This window comes from Salmo salar, chromosome ssa10 (genome assembly GCF_905237065.1).
Source record: "Salmo salar chromosome ssa10, Ssal_v3.1, whole genome shotgun sequence".
Taxonomy (NCBI): domain Eukaryota; kingdom Metazoa; phylum Chordata; class Actinopteri; order Salmoniformes; family Salmonidae; genus Salmo; species Salmo salar.
Window position 1 is genome coordinate 98,664,472 of NC_059451.1, and position 12,676 is coordinate 98,677,147.

A 12,676-nucleotide genomic window follows, 5' to 3' on the forward strand; every position below is an offset into this window, starting at 1 on the left:
GGCCATCCTTCCCCGGTAAGTAGATATGACAAGTTGGAAGAGAATAGTTGTTGAAATACCCAAGTCTAAGTACATTTGCACTGCTGTCTTTCTCTCTGTTTCTCTCTCTCCATCTCGCTCTCTATCTGTCATCCAATTTCTTCCAACCTCTCTCTCCCTCTCTCTTTCATCCTTTCTTTCTCACTTTCTCCCCCCCCCCCCTCCCCTCTGTGTCTGTCTAGCGAAGACACCTAGTTAAGGGAATTTGAAATTACCATAATTCCTTACACCTATCCATTTAATTGATCAGGTTTAACTTATAGCTAGACAACTCAATATGACAGACATATAACTATATAATTGGAGGCTACTGAGGGGAGGATGGCTCATAATAATGTCTGGAATAGAGTCAATTGATTGGAATCAACCACATGGAAATCACATGTTTGATACCATTCCAGACATTATTATGAGCCATCCTCCCCTCAGCAGACTCCACTGAACTGTATGTATAGCTAGCACCTAGCAAACATTAGTTGGAAAATGGTTGTGAATTTCTCTGAATGTTGCGCCTCTTGTTGAGATCAGTGGTGTCTTCATAGAACTTTGCCTGGTTGGAAAGATAAAAGAGAATCTCCTCGAGGGATGCCATTGAAGTGCAAGCTACATACAAACAGAAAGCTACAATAACAGTTACAGTAGCTTGCTTGCTAGCTAGCTAAAGTTATATAAATAAACCTTATATAAGTGCAGTAGCTAACAATGTAAATCTAAAAACAGCTTAACCTCTCTGGGGTATGTGAGACACTCGCCAACAGCCAGTGAAATAGCAGGCCGCCAAATTCAAAACAACAAAAATCTCATAATTCAAATTTCTCAAACATACAACTATTATATCTCATTTTAAAGATACACTTCTCGTTAATCCAACCACAGTGTCCGATTTCAAAAAGGCTTTACGGCGAAAGCATAACATTAGATTATGTTAGGACAGCGCCTAGACAAGAAAAACCACACAGCCATTTTCCAAGCAAGGAGAGGCATCACAAAAACCAGAAATACAGCTAAAATGAATCACTAACCTTTGATGATCTTCATCAGATGGCACTCATAGGACTTCATGTTACACAGTACGTGTATGTTTTGCTCGATAAAGTTCATATTTATATCCAAAAACCCCATTTTACATTGGCGTGTAATGTTCAGAAATGTTTTGCCTCCCAAAACTTCCGGTGAATAAGCACATCAATTTACAGAAATACTCATCATAAACGTTGATAAAATATACAACTGTTATTCAAAGAATTATAGATACACTTCTCCTTAATGCAACCGCAGAGGTCAGATTTCAAAAAAGCTTTACGGCGAAAGCAAACTTTGCAATAATCTGAGTACAGCGCTCAGACATCAAAACAAGCCATAAATATACCCGCCATTTTGGAGTCAACAGAAGTCACAAATAACATTATAAATATTCACTTACCTTCGAAGACTGTTTACATCTAGTGAAAGCCTTAGGAAGTGCAAAATGACCCCACAGACACTGTATATTGGATAGGGAATCACTTGAAAAACTACAACCTCAGATTTCCACACTTCCTGGTTGGATTTTTTCTCAGGTTTTTGCCTGCCATATGAGTTCTGTTATACTCACAGACATAATTCAAACAGTTTTAGAAACTTCACAGTGTTTTCTATCCAAATATACTAATACTATGCATATCCTACCTTCTGGGCCTGAGTAGCAGGCAGTTCACTATGGGCACGCTTTTCATCTGGATGTCAAAATACTGCCCCCTATCCAAGAGAGGTTAAATTATTTATTCCTATTTAACAATATGTACTTATATAAAGACACACACATGGTAAAGAAAGTGTTCTCTTTCCAGTATTTTCGGTCCTCTGAAGCAGCAGGTAGTCAAGCAGGTTGACACCGTCAAAAACACCGTCCTTGGAGAGCAATTCTGAGGTAATAATTTTGCACGGCCTGATCAAGCATTTATGCGGTGAAATTAAACTAGAACTGCCCACATCCTCCTTTCTTCATGACCACTACCAGGTAAAATAGAGCCAAGCAACCAGCATAGCAACGAACGCTTTGGTTCATTACGTAATCCGGTCAAAATGTTTCAAGTTCTAGCAACAGCCCTAGCAACAGAAGCTAGAACTCATCGAATCCCATTGTGACGAAAGGGGGACACTATTTGGCATGACAGGCCAGTAAGTAAACATTTCACTGTTCTTTACGAAGTATGTGACAAATAAAATTGGATTTGATTTTACGCACACGCACGCACGCACACACACACACACACACACACACACACACACACACACACACACACACACACACACACACACACACACACACACACACAGCACCACCCCTCCTCACATACTGACTGAGGTTATCTTGTTTCCTTTGTTTAATTGTGTTTTCAGCTGAATTATCAAAGCAGTTGGATCTGCTCTAATATATGCAAATGCTAACCAAGTCAAACGAGAGAAAAGAGAACAAACAATAAACAATGGGGGCTCTTGCTCTTGACAAGGCTAACCCACTGCTGCTACTCTAGCTGAGTTCTGATGAATGCAGTGATAGATATTTTTTATATTGTAAAAACATTAAAAAGGTATTTGTGTCTTTGCATGTGAGGATATTTTATAGCATACATAGATATATTATAGCATGGTTCCATCACACAGTCATTAGAAAAACACATCATTATACTGGGGTAAAGGGAGTTGAGGACTGTTTTAATTTTAGACTTTATCTCTTCTCCATTGAGCTTATATTAATTGATTACGTAATTTAATTTGGCAGAAGAGGACCAAAACAAAGTGCTCTTTAGACTCTAATTGATGCTGGTTCTCCTGAGTCTGCACCCTCAGCATTCTTCCTCCCTCACCAATGAAGTTAACTAGGTGGGGGATGGAGAGTGGACGCAGGAGGGATGGAGGGAGAAAGGGGAAGACGGAATGAGTGGCTAGTCTGGGCTGGGTGTGTGTGTCTTGTGTGCTTGTGGATAAATACGTGGGTGTTGTTGTGTGTGGGGTGCAAATTTGATTTCCTCCCTGTCTGTCCATTGTTAGTCCAGGGCTTTGAGAGGCAAAGAAAGTGGAGATCCATTTTCTGGGCTCTGTTGTGACGGAGATTAGCTGAGGCTGGGCTTGTTTCTATTTGAATAATCTCCCTCTCTCTCTCTCTCTTTCCATCATCCCTTTTTCTCAATCTCCATGTCTCCTTGTCTTTCTTTCTTTCTTTCTTTCTTTCTTTCTTTCTTTCTTTCTTTCTTTCTTTCTTTCTTTCTTTCTTTCTTTCTTTCTTTCTTTCTTTCTTTCTTTCTTTCTTTCTTTTCTTTCTTTCTTTCTTTCTTTCTTTCTTTCTCTGTCCTTTCTCTGTCCTTTCTCGCACTTTCACCCGCTACGACAATCCACGGCACTGCTGAACAGGGTTATCTGTGACATTCTTCTCAGTTTCTCTTCTGGTTCCCTCACAGCACACATGTGGACAGGGAGGAGGAGGGATGTTTATGTACGCTGGGTCGGGGGGTCAGATTGATAAAGGAAGTGATGCTTAAACAGGAAACAGTCAGGAAGTGTAAATTCACAGGGCGCCACACTCTCATCAAGTGAGAGTTTGCAGGAAGGCTTGCTGCACCTTAATTATGTGGCTTCTCCAGACCTCCAAAATCCAATAAAATCAATGTTATTTGTCACATGCCTCGTAAACAACAGGTGTAGCCTAAGATTGAAATGCTTACTTATGGGCCCTTCCCAACAATTAACAGAGAAAGAAAATAGAGAAATAATAGAAAAGTTTTAAAACGTTAAAATAAAAGTAATAACAAAGAGACAATGAGTAATGGTAACTTGGCTTGTATACACTGGTTACCAGTACCGAGTCGATGTGCAGGGGTATGGGGTAATTGAGGTAGATATGTACATATAACTAGTAATACATGTACTATCCTGTTGGGATAGATAATATACAGTAGCAGCAGCACATGTGATCAAAAAAAGTTATTGCAAAAAGGGTCAATGCAGATAGTCTGGTTAGCTATTTGATAATCTATTTAACTATTTAGCAGTCTTGGCTTAGAAGATGTTCAGGATCCTGTTGGTTCCAGACTTGGTGCATTGGTTTTGCTTGCCGTGTGGTAGCAAAGATAACAGTTTTGGGTGGCTGGAGTCTTTGAAAAACGTAAGGCTTTCCTCTGACACCTTCTGGTATAGAGGTCCTGGATGGCAGGGAGCTCAGCCCCAGTGATGTACTGGGCCATATACACTACCCTCTGTAGTGCCTTGCAGTCGGAAGACACAAGCAGGCCTAGGAGACCCAGCTTTACTCTGCTTTATGTAGCCTCATTTCACTTCCCAACTATAACTTACACAGCAGCCCTGGCAGAGTTAAGGTGTCAGCAGAGCCGCCGTCCTCATCATAAACCTTGTCCGATCCCAGGAATGAAAGGATGAAAGGAAAACACAAGAGAGGACGGAGGGATGAGGACTCTGGAGTGGGATGGGGGTGCCGTTAATGATCAGGGATTGAATAAAAGTGTGTGTGCATGTGTGTGTGCGTGCCTGCGTGTGCACGCTTGTGTGTGTGTGTGTGTGTGTGTGTGTGTGTGTGTGTGTGTGTGTGTGTGTGTGTGTGTGTGTGTGTGTGTGTGTGTGTGTGTGTGTGTGTGTGTGTGTGTGTGTGTGTGTGTGTGTGTGTGTGTGTGTGCTCTCCCACATAGAGTCAGACAGGACTGATGAGGAGCCTGGATCTCAGCATGGCTGTCATGGTTCAGTATGGGCTGAAAGGAGTTTGAATTAGAGGTGAGACGGCTGGAGAGGCAGCCGGGAGGAGGAGGGAGACTAGAATGAGCAGAGTGTGAGCTCACTGGGGAAGATCAGAAAGGTGGGAGATAGAGAGAGAATGGTGGGCAAGAGAGGGTAAGAGAAGAGAGAGAGCAAGAGATAGAGGTAAAGCAGAGAGAAATGCAGAAAGAAAAAGGAAGATAGGAAGAGAGAGACAGGGAACCCCAAGAGTGTACATCCCTAGTCAGTAATTCCACTGGGGCTCTCCACACAGCTCTTCAGTTTCATCTCCAGATGAAAAATATATAACCTCTTCAGATGCCCTGCTTCTCCACAGAGAGAAGCGTGCGAGAGAGAGTTGCTCATTTTCCATCTGTCTCTATCTCTATCATTTCACATGCCTACTCTCAGACACACATGTAGACTCTGTCTGGTAAGCCTGCTGTTGACACACACACACACACACACACACACACACACACACACACACACACACACACACACACACACACACACACACACACACACACACACACACACACCTCCACTGATAGCCATCAATTACAGAAAGCACATTGCAAGCATGGCTCCTTTCACTGAAATATGGCCTATATCATTTCATTTATCTGACACCGGAACGATCTCGCCCCAGTCTAGCCCATAGCCTCAGTGCCAACAGAGCTTTTACCCAAATACACTCTTAGAAAAAAAGGTGCTATCTAGAAACAATAATGGTTCTTTGTCTGTCCCCATAGCAGAACACTTTTTGGTTCTAGGTAGCACCTTTTTTCTAGGAGTGTAGATATGGCCAATATATCAGATGTCCCTGACTGTATAGATGAGCAAACAAAACCAGCAGAACTATTCAGTCTTGATAACCAAACATGTTTATGGAATACAGGCTGTACTGTAGCTTCTCCAGTTTCTCTTCAGCTCTATCCTGCTATATTTTCTCTGTCCCTCCCTATAGCTCTCGCTCTCTCGTACAGACACGTTCTCACTGACTCTCTTTCTCTCCCTTTATAACTCTTTCTTCCCTCTGTCTGTTACCTCCTCACATCTCTAACCCACCCTTTGTCAAAGCTGCAACCTACTTATTCAGAATCCTGTACTAAATACAACATCCAATCCTACTCTCCTCACTGTGACTCTCTCTGCTATGTTTCGGTGTCAGGGAGTCTGCACGGCAGGCAGTTTTGCTACTGTATCTGACTGTAGTACCCTGACGATTGTCTGATGCGTTGGTGCGTACACTACACCCCCTGGATGGGGAGGGCTGGCGGGCAACAACAGCTGCTGCTGGCACTGAGGCTATGGGCTAGACTGGGGCGAGATCGTTCCGGAAAGCACCGGAAGACGGATGGTTTGGGCAAGACAGAGACGCATGGCTGATGGCGCGTGGCCTGTACTCCTTATCATCAGCTGCCTCTCTCCCTCCCTCTCTTCTTTTATCTCTCTCCTTCTCTCTCTCTCTATATATATATATATATCTGTCTATATCTCTATCTTTCTTCACTGTCCCTCATGCAAGAGATTATCAAAGAAAAGGAAAATATGTCTTCACGCAGTGCTCTCTTTCTCTAGCAGTGCTCTCTTCTCTCTCTAGCAGTGCACTATCTCTCTAGCAGTGCTCTCTCTCTCTAGCAGTGCTCTCTCTCTCTAGCAGTGCTTGCACTCTCTCCAGCATTACTCTTTCTCTCTAACATTACTCTTTCTCTCAAGCATTACTCTTTCAAGCAGTGCTCTCTCTTTCTTGCGGTGCTCTTTCTCTCTCTGGCACTGCTCTCTCTCTCTAGCAGAGCTCTCTCTCTAGCAGCGCTCTCTCTCTAGCAGTACTCTTTCTCTCTAGCATTATTCTTTCTCTCAAGCAGTGCTCTCTCTCTAGCAGTGGTGCTCTTTCTTTCTAGCAGAGCTCTCTCTCTCTAGCAGTGCTCGCTCTCTCCCCAGCATTACTATTTCTCCCTAACACTACTCGTTCTCTCAAGCATTACTCTTTCTCTCAAGCAGTGCTCTCTCTCTATCTTGCAGTACTCTCTCTCTAGCATTACTCTTTCTCTCTAGCATTACTCTTTCTCTCAAGCAGTGCTCTCTCTCTCTCTTGCAGTGCTCTCTCTCTAGCATTACTCTTTCTCCCTAGCATTACTCTTTCACTCTAGCATTTATCTTTCTCTCTAGCAGTGCTCTGTTGTGCTTGCAGTGCTCTCTCTCTCTCTCTCTAGCAGTGCTCTATATCTCTAGCATTACTCTCTCTATTGCATTACTCTTTCTCTCTAGCAGTGCCCTCTCTCTCTATTAGTGCTCTCTCCTGCAGTGCTCTCTCTAGCAGTGCTCTCTCTAGCGATTCTCTCTCTAGCAGAGCTCTCTCTCTCTAGCAGCAGTCTCTCTCTCTAGCAGTACTCTTTCTCACAAGCAGTGTTCTCTCTAGCAGAGCTCTCTCTCTCTAGCATTGCTCTCTCTAGCATTACTCTTTCTCTCTAGCAGCATTCTCTCTCTCCAGCAGTGCTCTTTCTCTAGCATTACTCTTTCTCTCTAGCAGTGCCCTCTCTCCCTTGCAGTGCTCTCTACAGCAGTGCTTTCTCTCTCTCTCTAGCAGTGCTCTCTCTACCAGTGCTCTTTCTCTAGCAGTGCCCTCTCTAGCAGTGCTGTCTCTCCCTAACAGTGCTCTCTCCAGCAGTGCTCTCTCTATCTCTAGCTGTGTTCTCTCTAGCTGTGTTCTCTCTAGCAGTGCTCTCTCCAGCAGTGCTCTCTCTCTAGCAATTCTCTCTCTCTAGCAGTGCTCTCTCTCTAGCAGTGCTTTTTCTCTCTACCAGTGCTCTGTCTCTCTAGTGTTACTCTCTCTCTCTAGCAGTGCTCTCTCTCTCTAGCAATACTCTTTCTCTCTAGCAGTGCTCTCTCTCTCTCAAGCAGTACTCTTTCTCTCTAGCAGGGCTCTCTCTCTAGCAGTGCTCTCTCTTTAGCAGTACTCTTCTCTCTAGCATTACTCTTTCTCTCTAGCATTACTCTTTCTCTCTAGATGTGCACTCTCTAGCAGTGCTCTTCCCAGCAGTGCTCTCTCTCTCTCTCTAGCAGTGCTCTCTCCATCTAGCAGTGCTCTCTCTCTAGCAATTCTCTCTCTCTGGCAGTTCTCTCTCTCTAGCAATGTTTTTTCTCTAGCAGTGTTCTTTCTCTCTAGCAATTCTCTTTCTCTAGCAGTGCTCTCTCTCTAGCAGTGCTTTTTCTCTCTACCAGTGCTCTGTCTCTCTAGTGTTACTCTCTCTCTCTAGCAGTGCTCTCTCTCTCTCTAGCAATACTCTTTCTCTCTAGCAGTGCTCTCTCTCTCAAGAAGTACTCTTTCTCTCTAGCAGGGCTCTCTCTCTAGCAGTGCTCTCTCTTTAGCAGTACTCTTCTCTCTAGCATTACTCTTTCTCTCTAGCATTACTCTTTCTCTCTAGATGTGCACTCTCTAGCAGTGCTCTTCCCAGCAGTGCTCTCTCTCTCTCTCTAGCAGTGCTCTCTCCATCTAGCAGTGCTCTCTCTCTAGCAATTCTCTCTCTCTGGCAGTTCTCTCTCTCTAGCAATGTTTTTTCTCTAGCAGTGTTCTTTCTCTCTAGCAGTGCTGTCTCTCCCTAACAGTGCTCTCTCCAGCAGTGCTCTCTCTATCTCTAGCAGTTTTCTCTCTAGCTGTGTTCTCTCTAGCAGTGCTCTCTCCAGCAGTGCTCTCTCCCTCTAGCAGTGCTCTCTCTCTAGCAATTCTCTTTCTCTAGCAGTGCTCTCTCTCTAGCAGTGCTTTTTCTCTCTACCAGTGCTCTGTCTCTCTAGTGTTACTCTCTCTCTCTAGCAGTGCTCTCTCTCTCTAGCAATACTCTTTCCCTCTAGCAGTGCTCTCTCTCTCAAGAAGTACTCTTTCGCTCTAGCAGGGCTCTCTCTCTAGCAGTGCTCTCTCTTTAGCAGTACTCTTCTCTCTAGCATTACTCATTCTCTCTAGCATTACTCTTTCTCTCTAGATGTGCACTCTAGCAGTGTTCTTCCCAGCAGTGCTCTCTCTCTCTCTCTAGCAGTGCTCTCTCCATCTAGCAGTGCTCTCTCTATAGCAATTCTCTCTCTCTGGCAGTTCTCTCTCTCTAGCAATGTTTTTTCTCTAGCAGTGTTCTTTCTCTCTAGCAGTGCTGTCTCTCCCTAACAGTGCTCTCTCCAGCAGTGCTCTCTCTATCTCTAGCAGTTTTCTCTCTAGCTGTGTTCTCTCTAGCAGTGCTCTCTCCAGCAGTGCTCTCTCCCTCTAGCAGTGCTCTCTCTCTAGCAATTCTCTTTCTCTAGCAGTGCTCTCTCTCTAGCAGTGCTTTTTCTCTCTACCAGTGCTCTGTCTCTCTAGTGTTACTCTCTCTCTCTAGCAGTGCTCTCTCTCTAGCAATACTCTTTCTCTCTAGCAGTGCTCTCTCTCTCAAGAAGTACTCTTTCTCTCTAGCAGGGCTCTCTCTCTAGCAGTGCTCTCTCTTTAGCAGTACTCTTCTCTCTAGCATTACTCTTTCTCTCTAGTATTACTCTTTCTCTCCAGATGTGCACTCTCTAGCAGTGCTCTTCCCAGCAGTGCTCTCTCTCTCTCTCTCTAGCAGTGCTCTCTCCATCTAGCAGTGCTCTCTCTCTAGCAATTCTCTCTCTCTGGCAGTTCTCTCTCTCTAGCAATGTTTTTTCTCTAGCAGTGTTCTTTCTCTCTAGCAGTGCTGTCTCTCTATAGCAGTCTCTTTCTCTCTAGCATTACTCTTTCTCTCTATCAGTGCTCTCGGTCTCTATCAGTGCTCTCTCTCTAGAACTGATCTCTCTCTCTAATAGTGCTCTTTCTCTCTAGCAGTGATCCCTTTCTCTAGCATTACTCTTTCTCTCTAGCAATGCTCTTTCTCTAAAGCATTACTCTTTCACTCTAGCATTACTGTCTCTCTAGCAGTGCTCTTTCTCTCTAGCAGCATTCTCTCTCTCCAGCAGTGCTCTTTCTCTAGCATTACTCTTTCTCTCTAGCAGTGCCCTCTCTCCCTTGCAGTGCTCTCTACAGCAGTGCTTTCTCTCTCTCTCTAGCAGTGCTCTCTCTACCAGTGCTCTTTCTCTAGCAGTGCCCTCTCTAGCAGTGCTGTCTCTCCCTAACAGTGCTCTCTCCAGCAGTGCTCTCTCTATCTCTAGCAGTTTTCTCTCTAGCTGTGTTCTCTCTAGCAGTGCTCTCTCCAGCAGTGCTCTCTCCCTCTAGCAGTGCTCTCTCTCTAGCAATTCTCTTTCTCTAGCAGTGCTCTCTCTCTCTAGCAGTGCTTTTTCTCTCTACCAGTGCTCTGTCTCTCTAGTGTTACTCTCTCTCTCTAGCAGTGCTCTCTCTCTCTAGCAATACTCTTTCTCTCTAGCAGTGCTCTCTCTCTCAAGAAGTACTCTTTCTCTCTAGCACTACTCTTTCTCTCTAGATGTGCACTCTCTAGCAGTGCTCTTCCCAGCAGTGCTCTCTCTCTCTCTCTAGCAGTGCTCTCTCCATCTAGCAGTGCTCTCTCTCTAGCAATTCTCTCTCTCTGGCAGTTCTCTCTCTCTAGCAATGTTTTTTCTCTAGCAGTGTTCTTTCTCTCTAGCAGTGCTGTCTCTCTATAGCAGTCTCTTTCTCTCTAGCATTACTCTTTCTCTCTATCAGTGCTCTCGGTCACTATCAGTGCTCTCTCTCTAGAAGTGATCTCTCTCTCTAATAGTGCTCTTTCTCTCTAGCAGTGATCCCTTTCTCTAGCATTACTCTTTCTCTCTAGCAATGCTCTTTCTCTAAAGCATTACTCTTTCACTCTAGCATTACTGTCTCTCTAGCAGTGCTATTTCTCTCTAGCATTGCGCTCTCTCTAGCAGTGCTCTTTAAATCTAGCATTACTCTTTCTCTCTAGCAGTGTTCTTTCTCTCTGGCAGTGCTTTTTCTCTCAAGCAGTGCTCTCTCTCTCTAGCAGTGCTTTCTCTCTAGCAGTGTTCTTTCTCTCTACCAGTGCTCTCTCTCTCTAACAGCACTCTTTCTCTCAAGCAGTGCTCTCTTTCTCTCTAGCAGTGCTCTCTCTCTCTTTCAGTACTCTTTCTCTCAAGCATTACTCTTTCTCTCTAGCAGTGCTCTCTCTCTTGCAGTATCTTTCTCTCAAGTAGTGCTCTCTCTCTCTAGCAGTGCTCTCTCTCTAGCAATGATCTCTCTCTCTATCCATACTCTTTCTCTCAAGCGTTACTCTTTCTCTCTAGCAGTGCTCTGTCTCTAGCAGTATCTTTCTCTCTAGCAATGCTCTTTCTCTCTGGCAGTGCTTTCTCTCTCTCTAGCAGTGCCCTTTCTCTCTAGCATTACTGTATCTCAGGAGCTGTGCTTTTTCTCTAGCATTACTCTTTCTCTCTAGCAATGTTCTTTCTCTCTGGCAGTGCTCTCTCTCTCTAGCAGTGTTCTCTCTCTATTAGTGCTCTTTCTCTTTAGCAATGCTATTTCTCTCTGGCAGTGCTCCCTCTCTCTTGCAGTGCTCTTTCTCTCTAGCATTACTTTTTCTCTCGAGCAGTGCTCTTTCTCTCTAGCATTGCACTCTCTCTCTTGCAGTGCTCTTTTTCTCTAGCATTACTCTTTCTCTCGAGCAGTGCTCTCTCTCTCTAGCAGTGATCTCTCTCTCTCTAGCAGTGCTCGCTCTCTAGCAGTGCTCTCTCTCTCTAACAGCGCTCTCTCTCTCTAGCAGTGCTCTCTCTCTCTAGCGCTACTCTTTCTAGCAGTGCTCATTCTCTCTAGCATTACTCTTTATCTAGCATTACTCTTTCTCACTAGCAGTGCTCGCTCTCTCTAGCAGTGCCCTCTCTCTCTAGCATTACTCTATCTCTCTAGCATTGCTCTCTCTCTAGCAATGCTCTTTCTCTCTGGCAGTGCTCTATCTATCTAGCATTACACTCTCTCTAGCAATGCATTTTCTCTCTGGCAGTGTGCTATCATTCTAGCATTACTCTCTCTAGCAATGCTCTTTCTCTCTAGCAGTGCACTTTCTCTATAACAGTGCTCTCTTTCTAGCATTACTCTCTCTCTCAAGCAGTGCTCTCACTCTCTAGCAGTGCTCTCTCGCTCTCTAGCAGTGCTCTCTCTAGCAATGCTCTTTCTCTATAACAGTGCTCTCTTTCTAGCAGTGCTCTTTCTCTCTAGCATTACTCTTTATCTAGCATTACTCTTTCTCACTAGCAGTGCTCGCTAGCAGTGCTCGCTCTCTCTAGCAGTGCCCTCTCTCTCTAGCATTACTCTATCTCTCTAGCATTGCTCTCTCTCTAGCAATGCTCTTTCTCTCTGGCAGTGCTCTATCTATCTAGCATTACACTCTCTCTAGCAATGCATTTTCTCTCTGGCAGTGTGATATCTCTCTAGCATTACTCTCTCTAGCAATGCTCTTTCTCTCTAGCAGTGCACTTTCTCTATAACAGTGCTCTCTTTCTAGCATTACTCTCTCTCTCAAGCAGTGCTCTCACTCTCTAGCAGTGCTCTCTCGCTCTCTAGCAGTGCTCTCTCTAGCAATGTTCTTTCTCTATAACAGTGCTCTCTTTCTAGCAGTGCTCTTTCTCTCTAGCAGTGCTCTTTCTCTCTAGCAGTGCTGTTTCTCTCTTGCAGTGATGTCCCTCTCTTGCATTACTCTTTCTCTCGAGCAGTGCTCTCTTTCTCTAATAGTGCTCTTTCTCTCTAGCAGTGCTCTCTTTCTCTAGCAGTGCTCTTTCTCTCTAGCAATACTCTCTCTCTAGTAATGCTCTTTCTCTCTAGCATTACTCTTTCTCACTAGCATTACTCTTTCTCTCTAGCAGTGCTCTCTTTCTCTAGCAGTGCTCTTTCCCTCTAGCAGTGCTCTCTTTCTCTAATAGTGCTCTTTCTCTCTAGCAGTGCTCCCTTTCTCTAGCATTACTCTTTCTCTCTAGC

The 12,676-nt window shown here is 44.4% G+C and overlaps 1 protein-coding gene across 1 annotated transcript in view; it reads left to right on the forward strand.

Annotated features, from left to right (window-relative positions):
* lrrc4ca (leucine rich repeat containing 4C, genome duplicate a) overlaps window positions 1-12,676 on the forward strand; it is a 117,719-nt gene that overhangs the window by 33,284 nt on the left and 71,759 nt on the right.